This window comes from Ischnura elegans (assembly GCF_921293095.1).
Source record: "Ischnura elegans chromosome 13 unlocalized genomic scaffold, ioIscEleg1.1 SUPER_13_unloc_2, whole genome shotgun sequence".
Classification (NCBI taxonomy): domain Eukaryota; kingdom Metazoa; phylum Arthropoda; class Insecta; order Odonata; family Coenagrionidae; genus Ischnura; species Ischnura elegans.
The window spans coordinates 4,881,983-4,893,956 of NW_025791658.1; positions in this window are offsets into that span (position 1 = coordinate 4,881,983).

Sequence of the window (11,974 nt, forward strand, 5' to 3'; positions counted from 1 at the left end):
AGCTTCGTCTTTATTCAGAATAAGGCATCGTGAGTTTAAACTTCCGCGCAATATCGCTTTGACGCTCTCCATTTTCAAAGCAATTGACCTCTCTCAAGTCCTCTTCTAGATAAATTCTTGATTTTTCTACACGCATTCCTATTTTTTGCCATATTCTCTTGGTTTTTACTCTGTATGGCTCTATCTAAATCACCTTCTTCTGCTGAACTGTATCCCTGAGACGCAGAAGGGCTATGACTGCGGGGAGGGAACGAAGCCATTGTGTTTAAGACTCTATAGGGGACCCTTTTATGTGTTGATGCTATTCATGCGCAACTCGGTCACCGCTTCATTTCTCCCCCGTGAATACCGATGACCTTGAAGGCTTTAGCGTAGACTCTCTACCTGGAAGTCAATCGCCCGGTAACCTACGACGGCAAAAATACGTCTCAAACCGTATTGCTGAAAAAAAACTCATTTCCACTAGCCCCACGCTTAATTAACGATCTAAATTATTTATTATCATTCTGTTAAGGAGACGAGATAAATCTTCGGTAGGCCGGCTATCTAGACCCAATGACGAGTAATACTTTTGGCAATTGCGCAGCAATGAATTTCGATTAATATATAAACAAAAAAGAAGATTTGAGGCAAGAAATAATATTAATATGCGTAAATTGATAGAAATTTCGTGTGTACTTCGCGCAAGTTCACGTTTTATCACGAGAGCGTTTAAGATTTTTGATTAGGCTACACTGCGTTGCAATGTTTCCCCGAGGAACGAATTTGCGCTATATCGAAATTGCGCTAATCGAAATTGCGCTATACGAGACATGGGTGTATTGCTTATATGTATTTAGCAAATGGATAATTGTTGCTTGCACGTCAATGGCAGACTTTGATTTAAATTCCATATTTTCTTCGGAGCATTGTCAAATTTTAAACTAAGTTCTAAGGTCAATAATGACGCATTTAATGCAGACACAATTTCCATGTTGATGTTTATACATAACTCGAGATATAAGTTAATATTTATCGTAGAATTTCGTTTAAAAATTGTAAACGCTACTCAAAAGACAAATAATTCGATTCTTAGTGTATATTTCTTGAGAAATGAACAAATATTTATTTCGATAATTGACTGCATAAACAATTGTATGACCGCTGTCCCTTACCGCTAACATAAGAGGGGTGATATAAGACGAGGGGTCCGGGTACCTGCTCCCGGATTCCGAGGGTAAATCCTAAACCCCGTAAGGTTGGGTCCTGAGACAAAGACGACGTAAACACGCGACCGTCCTAAAAGGGGGAGAGCTACAAAACGTATATATACGGCTTTCGTTCTCCTGGCTAGGAAAATCTCACACGTAAAATACGGCCATCGTCTCCCGGGTCAGGAAACGTCCACACGTATATATACGTGTATAGTAGGGAAAAGGTTAACAATACCAACCGTCATCACCATTCCTAGCTAGCACAGATTTGAACTTATCCTTGGAGAAAGCAGATACTTTGGGGGACATAATTTTGTATGATTGTGAGAATATGACCCTGTTGTGTCCCTGACTTTGATGAAGGCTTTGCCAGTACGGCCTGGTGTATTAATATGCTTGGCATTTAAAGCAAAACAACTCAGATATTATGGGAGGAATACATAAAGGAAGGATTCATCGCAAAGGCTGTTATTGTGAAACAAATGCGAGGTAAATAGGAATTCCCCTTTTTAACGTCAATTTCAGGTCAAATTTCTTTGCATAAAAGAACCTTTTCATCATCAGCAAGTCGTGCTTACGATCAGGGTCGCAGCGAAGAATTAAGGCTAGGGGTGGGGTGGGGGGGTTTTTAGGAGCAACTTATACTTGGTGTGTGGGGGTATTGCATACCCACCAGGGTAAGCAGGAGTTCCAGGGGCCTTACTCCAGAAATTTTCAAGATAAATGGTTCAAAATGGCGAGTTTTACGTCATTTTTAGGGATATTTGATTAATCCTTACACTATTCTATTAGTAATATCAATCCAATTAAGTAAAATGGATTAAACTTAAAAATTTCTCTGAGCTCTGGGGGGGGTATATCCCCCAAAACATCCCTCCTCACTGCACCACTGGTTAAGATGGTCGACTGCCATTCTGAAGGTCCAGTTTTGAGGTTTCCCAAATGCGTACTATGAGCCAAACGTGAATAATATTAATATATACATCCGAAGATATATGGTGATGCATACCACTATATTGTACTTTTTATACTTCAGCCAATAGGGTAGTTTCCTTCATCAAAGAAAACGAAATGCATTGATTGCTATTCTTTACCCACCATAAGTGTATTAATAATAGAAAAATTATTTAGTTTTAGAAATCCCAGTTTAGACGAACGTTAATGGTCAATTTTAACTGCATGTGAAAAAGGCCAGATTGGCGCCCATGTGATTCCACTCCACGTGACGTCACAGGGACCTAGTTTCTATAGGAGAAGATAGGAGTTTTACATCGTCTGAGATTACCAATTCATGCATGAGTCACAGTGCTCAGTGAAACATCTCTTAATAATCACTTATTAAAATTGTCTAAGGTCGGAAAGGTTCCTTTGTTTCATAGGGTATTAATAATCCTTATTTAAGCCAAGCACTACCAGCTAGCAGGGTACTCAGCTACCTGCTAGCATCCTGCGTCGTATCAGCGCTCAAGCCTCGCCTCAAGGTCACCTCACAGGGCAGCAGCGGGAACCAGAAATGCGTCACACGAACTTTTTCCCATCATTCCTACTAAGCCGTCGCGTTTTCGCACGCTTTAAAATTTTCACTTTTCGTTTAATCGCGAAAAATAGATATCGCCATTCAAAAATCTAAGACAGTGAAATGCGTACTCCAGGAGTAATAAACTTTCGATTTAGTCAATAAAAAAATAATAGGAAACCACCCTATTTTATAACAGTAGATGTTGTTTAATGGGTCCACCGCGTTACTTGGGGCAGATCTTAAAGAACAGAACCCAATAGAAGAATATCCCAGAGTATTTTCCGCTTAATTGGGACAGCATTCCGCTTTATTGGGCCATAGTTCGACTCTATACTCGCGACGAAATTAAAGTTTTTGTTTCAGAATACTATTTTTTTATATTTTCCTCCTTTAATTTTCTCTTATTTTTCACAACTGTTCCTATTGTTGCCCTGTTTTGAAATCTCTTGTTGTTTTACTATTCGCAAGAGGATGGCACTTTTCTTTAATAGGACTTAGAAAAAGACATTCATTCATCGTCACCCGAGGCTGTGAAAAATATTTTTAACTAAATTGCTATAATTCTTTAAAATGATAATAAATTAACTAAACTCGCTGATTTATTAATCAAATTAATAGATTAATAAACTTATGTTGCATTATAAACATTCTTAATACTTCTTTCTATCATTTCGACGTTTGTTTATGTCCATATACAGGATAGTTCGCTTAATTGGGGCAAGAAACCGTTATGTCCCAATTAACCGGAATCTACTGTATTTATTTCACTTGATGGTTATAATGTGGTAGTATTTTTACCTTTCTGCTGTGTTACAGTGCAATTTAAAATGGTTTGTGTGATCTCGTCTCCCTTAATATCCATTGTAACGTGTATTCTTTACTCGAAGTGATCAGCAGACGATATTTGGCCGCCATGGTAGGGTAGGGTCACAGAGTATACTCTGTAGTAGGATGTAGGGCTGGTTCAGGTACCCTACATCAAGGAGGGCCCGTTTTTTCCCGTTTCCCCGACGTATTTCTTCTCGCAAGTTCCCCAGGGGGATTTCGTATACTCCTTCAATTTGAAATGGCGTCCTATCCTTGGCATTTCCCAGGAGGTGTCGTACTTGGGCGTGTGGTTTAAAAATGGCTTTAATGTCAAATTTCCGGAGGATGTTGCCGATCTTATCTGTCGTTCCTTTCACGTAGGGGAGGAAGGCTTTCTTTTGGCTAATGATGTCTTCTGTGTCTTTGGAATTGTTCCTGTTGTTCTTGTTGATAATCTTTTTAAAATTGTGGGATATAGCTCCGTTGTTGTAACCATTAATGCCCCATATACACTACCATCATTCTTAACCAGCGTAAGATGACGTCAGAACCAGCGTGCATTCACACGTTTACCATTGTTAGATACTGGCGACATCTGATGTGTGGTAAAGTAATTCCAAGAGAAAAATGAATTGACAAGAGCGAATAACCTGTTGGAAGGAAATGGAGAATGTGCAGGAGAAAGGTCTTGTGTTATTTGCAATGATTTTCAACGTATGTGCATAGTATACTGAGTATCATATGTGAGCTGCTAATGAATTAAATATTGCATTTCAGCATCGTTGAGCATTGTTCCTTGCTACGTAGAAGTTAATTCAGATGTGTTCGTCCAACCAATCATTTCATCGATGGCGTTGATTACATTTTTCTACTGCTCTATTGAATACGAATTAAAGTGACTATTATTGAAAATTAGGTTGGTATCAACAACATATACTATTACTTGCCCTTGATTCGGATGTGTTGACAAATCATTAATGTAGGTGAAGATAAGAGGACCTAATCTTGAGACTTGAGCCTCAATTGGGGCACACCTATGGTGATTTGGGATTGAGATACACTTGTCGTTGCACTGCAGTCTGATTTTATCAAAGGACATGATCCAATCTGATGCTATACCGTAAATTAAAACTATTTTACTTCAATTAAATAGTGGACGAATAACTTGCAGAAATGTGGCTTGAATATTGTTGAAATTAAACTTATAAAATAAGAGAGAGAACGTGGTATTTTTTGTGATCTGTAGTATCACCCAACGTTTCTAACTTTATTTTCTTCAGTTTTTTCTAATTAGCCGTTAGCGTGATATTTTATATTGATATGGGAGGAACTTTTTTTCAAGGATGAACATAAGTGATCTTTTTCAAACTGGGACAAAGAACTCTTACCAAAACATTAAAATCATTGTGACCATCGGATTTTTATTAAGGTAGTTTCACACATTTTACATAATTCTAGCAAAACATTTATAGACATTATTCAATATGTCCGCAACAATACAATGCGAGCTAATGGCTAATTCACTACGAACTATATAGTATATCGCATAACTTAAATCAGGTTTAAAATCTCATAATATACAACAAATTACGGAATGAATCTATAACACTTTCCTTAGAATTAATTCTGACGAATATAATTCCACAATAACGGCCGTCTCCTCTTCGAATGCTTTACTTTCTGTTTTCTTTCTTCCTATCCCACCTTGTTGCTGCTTCGCCTTCTTCTTTTTCTAACCAGCTTTTCACACACGCATGAATTACCGCCAAACCATGGTTGGAAAACGGTGGTCAGAATCCCAACCACGGTTAACGGTAACTTGCGTTCACTCCTCGTTTTGTAACCATGGTCGGGGCTAACCGGCGTAAAAAGAACGTAGTGTGAACGGGGCATAAGACGTAGGATGGATTTCAGCTTAATAGTTTTATTACTACATATCTAGAGAGAATGAACTATCAATGAATTTATTAAAGGCTTTACTGGGTTAGTATGCAACCCGCAAATACAATACTGTAATGCAGCGTAGTTTGACAATCAGGATACTTTCCAAGTTTTGAGAAATAAGAGTTGAGAGAGAAAGACAAACAAATTATAACATTCGTACTAATAACTATACGAAATTGGCGTAGCCAGGGATTTTGTTCGGTGGGGGAGGGGTCTAAAACCAGGGACCAAAATTTTGGGAAAATAGGGTGCTAAGCAGAGGGTTTTATACTTATTTTAACACTTTTCAAAATTGAAAAAAAAAACTTCATTTTTCAAAGAAATCTTTTGTGAACTCATGATTTTTCAATATTTGGTTTTCCTTTGTGAAGCAAAGTAAGTGTGCTTTTATATTTCGGGGGGGGGGGGGGGGAGGGGATTAGAATAGAATAGAATATTTTTATTATGCTCTAGGTAAAACCTATGAGAGCAAAAAATGGAAAATACAGGAAATGTTCTACTCTTAATAAAAGGCATTTTGACAAAAATAAGGCATTATGGAGATTATTGCTAGGCTAAGAAGTAGTAGATATTTATACGAAAAAATAGTATATATATATACAAACTAGATAAATATACATTTCAAGGGTTGGGACCCCATAACACACCCCTTTTGGTACTGCACTGGTCTGAGTATTCCAAAAAACATTTATATGAAAGCGAATTCTCCAATGGTTCCTGTGATAAAAGCTGGAACATGATATCATATCTATAGGGTAGTTTCCTTCATTGAAGAAAACGAAAGGCATTGATTGCGATTCGTTACCCACCATTAGCGCATTCATAATACACAAATTATTTGGTTTTAGAAATCCCAGTTTAGACGAATGGCAACGGTCAATTTTAACTGCATTTGAAAAAGGCCAGATTGGCGCCCATGCGATGCCACTCCACGTGACGTCACAGAGGTCCAATCATTTTAAATTATGTAACGACCGATACTTCCTTCACAGCGCCTGGAAAAGAGTCATCAAAGAGAGAACCGCCCAATCAGAGAGAAGCGCCCAGTCAGACAGCCAATCACAGAGGAGCTCCCATCCAGCCCACAGTATATAAGCGAGGCAGAAACCAACAGCCGACATCTTCGACCTGAAGACGCTAGCAGGATAGCCAGCGAAACTGTTGTCTGCAAACAAGCTGACGAGGAAGAAAACCCAGAAGAAATGCTGAGTAATTTTTCAATGTTTACAAGTGAAATAGCAGTTACTCCCCAGGTTTAAGTTTAGTCGAAATGGAAGTAGTGCTTATTTTTTGAATACCGCAACTAATTTTCATCCTGTAAAAAGAAAATAATTTTAATTTTTTTCCTGGAAAAACTACCGGTTAAAAAATCGTTTCATGAGAGAAGATGATTTTTATTTTATTTGTTTTTTTAGAACGGCAATCGGAATGCCTTGAATTGCTTTAAAGATAAATATAATTTGCGATTGAAAGAAGTGGGGAGATATTTATGGAAATTGATTAAAATGGCATTGATTAATTGGTAGGCTTTTAGACCGCAACTCGTCGTGGGAAGTGTTGTCCCTTTATTTCTGGGAAATATTCTTTCATTATCATAGGGTGGTTTCCTATTACTCTTTTATTCCCTAAATCGAGTGATTATTACTCCTGGAGTACGTATTTCACACTTTTAGATTTTTAAATGACGATATCTATTTTTCGCGATCAAATGAAAAGTGAAAATTTTCAAAGGCGCGAAAACGCGACGGCTAAGTATGAATGCCGGGAAAACTCCGTGTGACGTCGTTCTGGTTCCCGCTGCCGCAAGTGAGTTGACCTTGGGGTGAGGCTTTGAGCGCTGATACGACGCAGGATACTAGCAGGTAGCAGAGTACCCTGCTAAATGGTAGCGCTTGGCTTAAATAAGGATTATTAATACCCTATCAAACGAAGGAAACTTTCCGACCATAGGCAGTTTTAATGGGTGATTATTGAGAGATGTTTCCCTGAGCTCTGTGCCTCATACATGCATTGGTAATCTCAGACGATGTATAACTCCTATCCTCTCTTGTAGAAACTAGGTCCCTGTGACGTCACGTGGAGTGGCATCGCATGGGTGCCAATCTGGCCTTTTTCAAATGAGGTTAAAATTTGACCCTTGCCATTCGTCTAAACTGGGATTTTTAAAACCAAATAATATGTATATTATGAATACACTAATGGTGGGTGACGAATCGCAATCAATGCCTTTCGTTTTCTTCGATGAAGGAAACTACCCTATACTATCAGGGTGAGAATCGCGTGATTAAGAACTTATGCTTTGCCTTGTGTTCTGGCCGCGGGAGTCGGGGAAGTCGCGAAGAATTTAGGAATAGAGAAGAATGTCTCGGTAAGAGTTATGCGGACGGCGAGAGTAAGACAAAGTGGCCCTTTCAAGAAACAGAAGCCATAGGCAATTCCCGAAGTTCGAGCTCAGCTACAAACGTAGGTTCTTGCGCTGGCCGTGGGGACCGACTTTTGAAAGTGACTGTACATAGTGAAGGCTATTCGAGTTCTCCACCGGGTAATCTCCTCCGTGGTTGCCGACGTTTCGGGTTACGAGTCGTACTCCATCTTCAGGGCTGAGTGTCATTTCTCGGAAGGCGTTCGCCTTATATAGCGTGCCGGGATGTCAGGTTCCCTCTGATTGGCATCGCATGGGCACCAATCTGGCCTTCTTCAAATTCAGTTAAAATTGACAATTGCTATTCGTCTAAACCGGTATTTCTAAAACCAAATAATTTGTATATTATTTATACACGTATGGTGGGTAACGAATCGCAATCAATGCCTCTCGTTTTCTTCAATGAAGGAAACCACCCTACAGATATAATATCATGTTCCAGACTTTATCACAGAAACCATTGGAGAATTCGCTTTCATATAAATGTTTTTTTGGAATTTACGCATCAATATCATCCTAAAACGGTATCTTGTCATGCAATTTTATGACCGCAATTCTTATGGACCTTATACGGATAAAAGTAGAAAGGTCAAGTCCGATTCAAGAAAGCGTCAGGAGTTATATTAACAAATACCTATGGAAGGAAATACTTTTTTCACATGGCAACTTAAGACTTTAAAGGCCTTTTTACACGGTACACGGAATAGCACAATATGACGTACGTGCGAAGGCGCAGTCAAAATTGTGTCGTTTCAAAGCGGTGAATTGCTAAACGTTATCTTGTCATGCAATTTTATGACCGCAATTCTTATGGACCTTATACGGATAAAAGTAGAAAGGTCAAGCCCGATTCAAGAGAGCGAGAATGCGTGGACGCGAGACGGCAAAATAGCCCCTGTTCTAATTTTGTTCATGCATTCGCGCAATTCCACGCCATTTTAGAAATAAATGCAGCTCTAACCTGCGCAATTCCGTGCCCCGTGTAAAACGGCCTTAAGAATTGGTTCTTTTGAAGAGAAAGCTATCGGCTTCTAATTCCTTGATTGAAACTATCGCGGCTCATGATGATTAAAAATAAGTCACATACGGGTGTATGCCGCGTGTCGTGATGGAGATAGCCCCGACGTTTCGCGACCGACTGCTGGTCACTTTTTCAAGGGAATAGTGTTAGGATTGGGTTTTTGCTGCCTTTTTATATTTCAGGTGGGAGGGGTGGGTGGAGGGTGTGGGGACCCAGACGGCACAGAATCCTCCGTATCTAATTCGTATGCAGATAGTATCCATTGACGAAAAGCGACGGAGCGGTAGTCAATGGATACTATCTGCATACGAATTAGATACGGAGGATTCTGTGCCGTCTGGGGAGTTAGGACTGGAGGGGGAAGATAACGAAATGTTGCGGATGACTGGGTTACAGGTATTGCTGATTCTTAATCCGGTATCTCTATTGTAGTTGTTCTTGTTTTTCTTTATTTCTATGGCCTCGCGGATGAGTCTGGTTTTAAAATGTTTTATCCTCGCGATGACTCTTGATTCTTCGAAGTCGATCGCATGTCCGGTGGCTTCGTGCTCCGCTACGGCTGACTTTGAAGGGTAACCCAGTCGAATGGCCCGCTTGTGTTCTTCTATCCGAGTTTTGACTGTTCGTCCGGTTTCCCCGATGTATTTCTTCTCACACGATCGGCAGGGGGAGGGGTGGGCGGAAGTGACCAGCAGCCGGTCGCGAAACGTTGGGGCTATCTCCATCACGACACGCGGCATACACCCGTATGTGACTTATTTTTAACTATTGGCTTCTAGTTTTAAATTATTTTTGTGGTATCCTCTAAATATTGCAGTTTCCACATTGTTTTCACTTGAAGTACTGTTTAAGAAGTGGAAATTTGATATTTTATGACAAATCAATGAGAAGGTCAAATTATAACAGGACTTCCGGTTTATCATTTATGTGCACCTAGAATGTGGAGTTAGTGCAAAATACTCCGAATTTGTGCCTTGATTTTCACAAAATTAGTGTTTTCATGCCATATGGACACAGATGGACAATGAGGAAGCGAGAATTGATATTATTTCAAGTCCCAAACTATGTGTCATAAACTATTACAGATATCGCCTTCATATATATTAGGTGCGCAACTAAGTTCCCGCTGTTTGTTAACAGATGGGCTCTAGCGGTGATTACTTTGACGCAAGTTCAGTAAAAGGCTTTTACCGACCTTGCTTTGACGCATCGGAAACGTCACAAATCAAGGTTAGACATTTCGCTACCTAGGTTTGACAAGGTTCTAACTGACATTTTTGTAAAATTTGGTGTTTTCACTCAAGATAACTAAGTTTATATGTTTCTCTATGTGTTCACCAGTTTTTATTCCTCTATGTAAAATAATAACAGATTTAGAACAGTGACAAAGTTCCAACTGCAAGGAGAAAAAACTAATGTTTGGTGTGACAAGGTTCTAACTGCATTTTACTTATTTTATTACTCATATAAACATGTAAAAAAATAAGATAAATAACATATTTTCTTAAAGTAATAATTACTAGTGTATCTAGTGGATCACTAGTGTATGTGCCAAAAATCAAAAATAAATTCCTATTAATAATAGAAATAGAGCAGTTTAAAACTTTGACAAGGTTTTTCTCAAAACCAGCTGATGGTCAGTTAGAACCTTGTCAAACCAAGGTAGCGATTTGATAAACAAACCGCTCGGCAACAATGGCGAGTTTTTTTTTAGCGTCATATCCTTATTGTTGCGTGAAAATGTCCGAGTTTGTGTCAGGTAACCCTCACTTGTGGGGAGAGATTATATTCTTCCTTCATCCGAACAAAACAAAGGCTGAAATGCGTCGAGAGCTCCAAAAAGTTTAAGGAGATGCTGCTCTAAGTGAAACAACGTGCCATGATTGCTTCCATCGCTTCAGAGGCGGTCATTCCAATGCCGACGTGAAGCAAGACCATAAAACCTTCGAAGACGCTGAATAGGGTAGTTTCCTTCATCAAAGAAAACGAAAGGCATTGATTCGTTACCCACCATTAGTGTATTCATAATACACAAATTATTTGGTTTTTGAAATACCGGTTTAGACGAATGGCAACGGTCAATTTTAACCTCATTTGAAAAAGGCCAGATTGGCGCCCATGCGATTCCACTCCACATGACGTCACAGGGACCTAGTTTCTACACGAGAGGATAGGAGTTATACATCGTCTGAGGTTACCAATGCATGCATGAGGCACAGAGCTCAGGGAAACATGTCTTAATAATCACCTATTAAAACTGGCTAAGGTCGGAAAGTTTTCTTCGTTTGATAAGGTATTAATAATCCTTATTTAAGCCAAGCGCTACCAGCCAGCAGGGTACTCAGCTACCCGCTAGCATCCTGCGTCCTATCAGCGCTAAGCCTCGCCTCAAGGTCACCTCACCGGGCGGGAGGGGGAACCAGAAATACGACGTACGGAGATATTTCCCGGCATTCATACTTTTAAGCGTCGCGTTTTCGCGCGCTTAAAAATTTTCACTTTTCATTTAATCGCGAAAAATAGATATTGTCATTTAAAAATCTAAAAGCGTGAAATACGTACTCCAGGAGTAATAATCTTTCGATTAAAGCAATAAAAAAATAATAGGAAACCACCCTATTGGAGGCATTGCTCGATGAAGATCAGTACCAAACTCAAGAAGAGCTTGCTTATGCGTTAGGAGTTACCCACCAATCCCTTTCAAAGGGAGTGGATGCGTTGGGATTTATGCAAAAGCAAGGAACTTGGATTCCTCATGATTCTACAGCATGACATCGCTCGACCCCACGTTGAAAAACCCGTTAAAACCTACCTGTAAACGCTCAAATGTTAAATCCTGACCCCCCTGCTGTATTCCCCAGATATAACGCCGTCCGATTTTTACTTTTTTACTCTATATGGCACATGGTCTGGCTGATTGGCAGTTGCGCTCATACGAAGACACCAAAAAAATGGCATGATTCGTGGGTAGCCTCAAAAAATGAACATTCTTACCATTACGGTATTGGCCTCTGCCACATTAATGGGGAAAAGTCGTAGCTAGCGATGGAAAATACTTTGAATGATTC